Here is a 7,087-nt window from a genome sequence, read left to right as displayed (position 1 = left end):
CTTCTGCTGCATTCTATTAATTATAAATGAGTCTCTAATGTAAGGTCAGTTGGCAAGCAACTGTTCCTTTAAGTGATCTTAGCTGGTTTGTCTAACTGTTCCTTTTCTTTCTTGGTATGTGGTATGCCCCACCCTGGACTTTGTTCCACTTGTTTACACTGAGATATATTCTTCATATCACTTCATGGAATATCTTGCTAATTCTTAGCGATTACCTCTGCAATTTATTTGGTGTTTATGGAAGACTTTGCTTCCCTCCCAAATTTATGGTGCAGTGGCAGGTCCAGGCCGTGTGATGCTGTGGCTCCCTGTGTCTCTATCCTGAGCTGTGGCTGTCAATAGCTTTTCTCCACAGGTTACTCTGTTTTTTCCAACCCGATGATCATTGTTTGTGACAATGGAAAAAAGTGTAAAGGTGCTCCTTTGGGTTTCTCATTATGTGCCTTTAAAATGGCATAATTCTTCTTTGTAACCCCATTTATCATTTACCTGGCTTAGGTATGTCATTGATACTACCATTTAATTTGTCCTTTCATGCCAATTCTAGATAAGGTGCAATGACTATGTCAATTTGAGCTATTTGCATTTAATTCCATCAAAAATTATCTAATGATATCAAATTAATTTGAAGAATTACCTCAAAGAGGAAAATAGGTGTGAAAAATAAAAAGGCTCCATGTGTACTTAAACTGACAAGTCCTACACTTGTATGTTGGGTGAGCACCCTCTCCGTGCACCAATGAAACCGCAAAAATTACTCCAGGGTCCGGAAGAGACCTCAGTGGCTTGGACTCTTGGATTCTGATGAAGTTAAGTTTGCCATGTTTTTAATAAATATACCTAATTGCTTTGCTTGATTATCTATTTCCTTCTTCAGTGTTAAATTTACAAGAAAAAATAAATAAAGATCTTTTTAAAAAGGCTTGAAGAGTTAACTTTCTATCAGCCTTCATACTTAAGGAAAAATATTCATTTTTATAACACATTGCTTCACAACATGGTTTTTGATAATGTCTAAACTGTTTAGATTGCTTTTAGGACACATTTTAGACCATCATTTTTAAAAAACAGCTGAACCATGTATTACAGTAACTCAGAGATTTCCTGATTCTGTATATTGTGGGCTTACAATTCTTTCGCATTACAACTATGAATTTTTTTTCTAATGAACTCTCTGTAACATAATGAATATCCATATATATAGGATATAAGAGGAGAATTTGGTCTCCTTACTCCACATGGGAACAAGCATCGTTTCTTAAATATTTATTTAACATTCACAACAACCATATGCACGATCGTGTGGCACAACAGACTACCAGCCTAAGATAGGAATATCCACTGGATCTAAATAAATAAGTACAATCAAAACCAATGTTCTATGTCTGTGACCTGATAAGACTTCACTTGCTGGAGCCTCATTCCGGCTTCTTCCCTACCTCCTTTTCCTCAGCTCTTTTGGTTTCCAGCAAAATTCTTAGATGGCTCCAGAAGTCTCTCGGCTGTAGCCAAGACACCTCCTTACAGATTGTCTTACTCAGCCGCAGCTGCTGCCTCTGCTAGGCCCTGCGACTTCCATTGGCCTGCAGCCCTAGGCAGCGGTGGGAGACAACAAAGCATTCTCGTCACAGAAATGGCTTGTCCTACTGTCAGAAACACTGAGGCCCCAGAAGCATCTGGGTGTAACTGCATGTTCATTAAGAGCTTTTTCTTATTTCTATTTCCTATGATGTGGCATGTTTGAAATTTCTAAAGAGGAAAGAAAGAACTTTCCACATTCTTTCAAAGCTGAAAAATAACTAATCATATAAAAAGTGAAAAAGATGGAAGTAGAAATGGAAAAACAAATTATTTGAGCTGAGGACATGTTTAAGCTATAAATGTTGATTGATCTAGTTCTTCTTACTCTTCTGCCTATTCCACTAGATGAAAAGAGTAGTAATGCTGGAAACTTTCAAGAATGAAGTTCAAATGCCTGGTATTTGGAGTTGTTCTTTTTTTACTCTAAATAATTTTAGGAAAAATTAACCCCTTCTGTGCAATAAAATATTTTCCATAAAATTAAGAAAATCTGGTTTTTAAAGATTACAAAGAGAAACAGCATAAATTATTCTTTTTGATTCTCATACAACACTGTGAAGCAGATATGAAAGTTATACTGTGATGCCCATTTTAAAGATGAAAAAACTAAGGCTCAAAAATCATCAAACTCCTGACTGAGATTTTATAAATAGTAAATGTTAAAAGTTGGCCTCAATCTCAGTTCAATGTATTTTCCATTATACCCCAATGTCTCTTCATCTATCTCTTTTTTTATTTTTCTGAAAAAATCAAGGCACTGCTATTTAAAAATTGAAAAGGTTAGAAGGAAAATTTCTTCCTTCTTAAAAATTGTATGGATAATAGTAGAAAAACAAGGGAAAAACTTGAAAAGAAAGAGGTAAAACCAATCTCTCGGTCATCATCCAGAGGTAATAACACCTAGAAATAATAACAGTATATTTCCTTCTAGATTATTTCCATGCAATTCTATCCATGCAAATAACCACATATTTCCTTACCAAAAAAAGGTATCATTTTTACAGATTGCTTTGTGCCTTGCCATTTGCTCTTAATATATTCAGAACAACTTTTTATGTTAGCATTTAAATGTCTATACCATCATTTTGATGACTGCATAATATCTCATACTATGGGTATATCTAAATTTATTTAAACAAACACCTAAAATGTCAGTTTTAGATTGTTTCCAAATTTCCCCTATTATAAATAAGTAGTTTGAATATTTCCTTAAGAAACATCAGACAAGCCCAAACTGAAGGACATCCTAAAAAAATAATTGTTTTGACTTTAAGAAAAGAAAGAGGTCAAGAAACATAGGAAAAAAGTTAAAAATTGCTTTATATTAAAGGATACTAAAGAGACCAGCCATGAGAGACCTCACTGGAACAATTAACAAAATCTGAATATGGAGTATGGATTAGATAAAAGTATTATATCAATGTTAAATTTCCTGATTTGGATAATTGTTCTCACTCTTGGGAAATATATATTGAAGTATTTAGAGGTAAAGAATCATGAGTAATATGCACAAAACCTTGATAAGAAATAAATCAAGATGGAATCCTAAAAAATGTTCAAGTAATCCACAGGCTGTTGAAAAAAAAAGAGAAACAGGAATGAGAACTAGAGGAAACAAACAGAAAATCAATAAAAGTGCACACTTAATCTCTAACATAAAAATTACTTTAAAATCTAAATACACCAATTAAAAGACCAAACTGGCACTGTGGATTTTAAAAAACAAAACAAAACATGAGCCGTTAATGTGCTATCTACAAGAAACTCACTATGAGTTCATATAAAGCATAGGTATGTCAAAAGTAAAAGGATGGAAAAAATATATGGTGTAAACATTAATCCAAAAGTTAACCCCCACAAAGTCAACTTAAGTTTAAAGCAAAACCAATAATAGTTGTAGGAGTAAAATACATGACAATAACACATAGAAAGGGAGAGGGTCACTTCTCTCCTGAAGAACCTTCTGTGGCTCCCCATTTCACTCAAAGCCAGTCCTGAAGTCCTACAGGTCTCCAAGCCACCTGGACCAGTTACCTCTCCCCTCTTCTCCTACTGTTCTCCCCTTTCTCATTGTGCTCCAATCACACTAGCCTGTGAGGCTGCTCCTGGAGATTCCTGCACAAACACCCACCTTCGGGCCTGAGCCCTGGTTGGCAGCCTCTGCCCCAAAGAGCCTCGCACCCAGATGACCAGAGGCCAACTCACTTCTAAGGAGGGCCCACCGGACACATCTGCTTACAGTTGTAACTCACGCACTCGCCCCAAAACCCCTGCTCCACTCTATTTTTCCCAAACACTCACCACCTTTTAACATACCATATAATTTCCTTTTTTATTAAGTGTTTTATTTATTTTATTTCACCCCCCTAGACTGTAAGCTCTAATCAAGTATGGAATTGTCTGTTTTCTTGTTAAAAATATCCCAGGTCAATAGAATAATGGCTCGTATATATAATTGCTTAATAAATGTTTGTTGTGGACTTAATTAATTAATGTTTGTTTGTTGGAAGGCAGTGGAAAAAGAGAAAGACTTTTGTGATCCAGTACAGACATTAGTCCAAGAACACAGTGCACCAAAAGAGAAAATGTGTCTAAAGTAGGCAGTTCAAACTCATTTTAGCATTTTGTAGAGAGGACTACCCAGCTGAAAATAATACTTTAAGAATGTCAATAAGCACAGGTTAAAAAGATGACCTCAAACACAAGTCCATTTTTCAGAAAGAGGAGACTGAGTGAGTGAGGAGGCCCACGCAGTTCTGTGTCAGCCCTTTCAAACTGCATATCCTATGCTTAGAGTCACCTTGACGGAAGAATAATGTGATGTTTGCACAAAGCACCTAGATGTGTGTGTCCATCATTTTCTATTCCTTTTATTCATTTTTTTAAAAATTCATTGCACACAAAATGCTAGAGCTAAGGGCTTTGCAGAACATCCATTAGAGATAAGAAATACCTGGCTGCTGTTTGCTCATTTTCAACTAGCAGTCTTCTCTAGGCATAGGTGTCACCCAGAGGAGTAATGTAAATAGGTCGTTTAAACAAGGAATTCAAGTAGAAAATGGAATCATTGAAGTACCATTAGTGCCTATATGGGCTTGCATCATCTGGAAACAAGGCGGAAATAGACATCTACCATCTGAACTATGGTAACAGGGCACATCAAGTTGTTTTGTCATTCTACAAGCCCACTGGCACCTTTCCAAATGAAAATGCAGTCAAACTCCAAGAACCAGTTCAAATGCTACCTCCCTTCATGAATACTCAACGATATTCACGAATGAATGAGATACTGGCTATTTACCTCTCTTGCGTTTCACTGATATCAACTTATGGCACTTACCTTACCTCTTTGGTAGGCTCAACGACACTAGCCATCAGAGAGATGTAAATTAAAACCACAATGAGATACCACTTCATACTGATCAGAATGGCCATCATTTACAAATTAACAACAGGTGTTGGTGCGAATGTGGAGAAAAGGGAACCCTAGTGCACTGTTGGTGGGAATGCGACTGGTACAGTCACTGTGGGAAACAGTATGGAATTTCCTCAAAAAACTAAAACCAGAACTGCCTTTTGACCCAATGATTCCACAGCTGGAATTATACCCTAAAAACCCTGAAAGGCCAATTCAGAAGAACCTATGCACCCATATGTTCACAGCAGCATTATTTACAATAGCCAAGTGCTGGAAACAGCCTGAGTGCCCATCAATAGATGAGTGGATTAAAAAAAACTATGGTACATTTACACAATAGAATACTATGCAGCATAAACAAAGAAAGAACTCTTACCTTTCACAAATGCATGAATGGAACTGGAGAATATTATGCTAAGTGAAATAAGCCAGGCAGCAAAAGACATACTATATGATCTCACTTATAAGAGGAACCTAATGAACAAAACAACAAATGAGCAAAATAGAACCAGAGGCATGGAAACAAGTAACAGACTGACAGCAACCAGAGGGGAGGAGGAAAGGGATAAGAGTGGAAAGGAGGGGAAGGGACTAGTCAAGGATCATGTATGAATGACCCATGGACACGGACAACAGGTTGGGGATTGACCATGGGAGTGGGAGGTGGGCTGGGCAGAGGAAAGGAAAGCGGGGGAAATTGGGACGACTGTAATAGAACAATAAACTGTCTATGAAAGAAAGAAAGAAAGAAAGAAAGAAAGAAAGAAAGAAAGAAAGAAAGAAAGAAAGAAAGAAAGAAAACGAAACCATCAACAAAACAAAAGACAACCTACTAAATGGGAAACTATATATGCCAATGATATATCAAATAGGGGGTTAATATCCAAAATATATAAGGAATTCATACAATTTAACACCAAAAAATCCAATTAAAAAATAGGTAGAAGACCTGAATGGACATCTCTCCAAAGAGGACATACGAATGGCCAACTGACATATGATAAGATGCTCAACTAATCATCAGAAAATGCAAATTAAGGCAGTTACGCTTTTATTTTTGAGGACACTCCATACTGTTTTCCAAGGTGACTGCACCAATCTGCATTCCCACCAAGAGTGAGTACATAAACGTTCTCCATTCTCCACATTCTCTCCAGCATTTATTGTTAGTTGATTTATTGATGATAGCCATTCTGACAGATTTGAAGTCTAAAAATCAAAATAAACAATCATACAAAACAGAAACAAACTCACAGATATAGAGGACAAATCGATGGTTGCCAGATGAGTGGGGGGTTGGTGGGATGGGTGAAAAAGGGGAAGGGATTAAAACACACAGATTGCTGTGCTTGCTTCAGCAGCACATATACTAAAATTGTAATAATACAGAGCAGATTAGAATGGCCCCTGTGCAAGGATGGCATGCAAATTCATGATACGTTCCATATTTTTCCAAATTGGAAAGGAGGAAGTAAAGCTGTCACTGTTTGCGGATGACATGATAGTATACATAGAAAACCCTATAGCCTCCACCAAAAAACTACTGCACCTAATAAGTGAATTCAGCAAAGTAGCAGGATACAAAGTCAATATTCAGAAATCAATGTTATTCTCGAACACCAAAAACTGAAGCATCAGAAAGAAAATCTCAGAAAAAATCCCATTTACTATAGCAGCAAGAAAAAATAAAGTACCTAGGAATAAATTTAACCACAGATTAAAGACCTGTTAGAAAACTATAGAACACACAAGAAATTGTGGAAGACACAAAAAAAATGGAAGCATATACCATGTTCATGGATTGGAAGAATTATATCATTAAAATGTGCATACTACCCAAAGTAATCTATAAGATTCAATGCAATTCCTATTAAAATACCAATGGCATATTTCACAGATCTAGAACAAATATTCCAAAAATTTATAGGGAACCAAAAAAAGACCCCTAATAGCCTCAGCAGTCCTGAGAAAGAAGAACAAAGTTGGAGGGATCACAATACCTGACATTAAACTATACTATAAGGCCACTGTAATCAAGACAATAAGGTACTGGCAAGAACAGACATATAGATCATTGGAACAGAATGG

General features: G+C 36.4%; 1 non-coding gene across 1 annotated transcript; it reads left to right on the top strand.

Annotated features, from left to right (window-relative positions):
- Positions 1 to 6,344: 6,344 nt before the first annotated feature.
- Positions 6,345 to 6,451, top strand: LOC129079714 (U6 spliceosomal RNA). The gene has a single exon (XR_008530077.1). It is a non-coding gene; the product is annotated as a U6 spliceosomal RNA (small nuclear RNA).
- Positions 6,452 to 7,087: the final 636 nt, after the last annotated feature.

The sequence above is a fragment of the Pteronotus mesoamericanus genome, unplaced genomic scaffold (genome assembly GCF_021234165.1).
Source record: "Pteronotus mesoamericanus isolate MK-2021 breed Mesoamerican mustached bat unplaced genomic scaffold, CSHL_Meso_final contig_78, whole genome shotgun sequence".
Lineage (NCBI taxonomy): Eukaryota > Metazoa > Chordata > Mammalia > Chiroptera > Mormoopidae > Pteronotus > Pteronotus mesoamericanus.
Note: the sequence above shows the minus strand (reverse complement) of the source record. Positions and strands in the feature narration are given on the sequence as shown.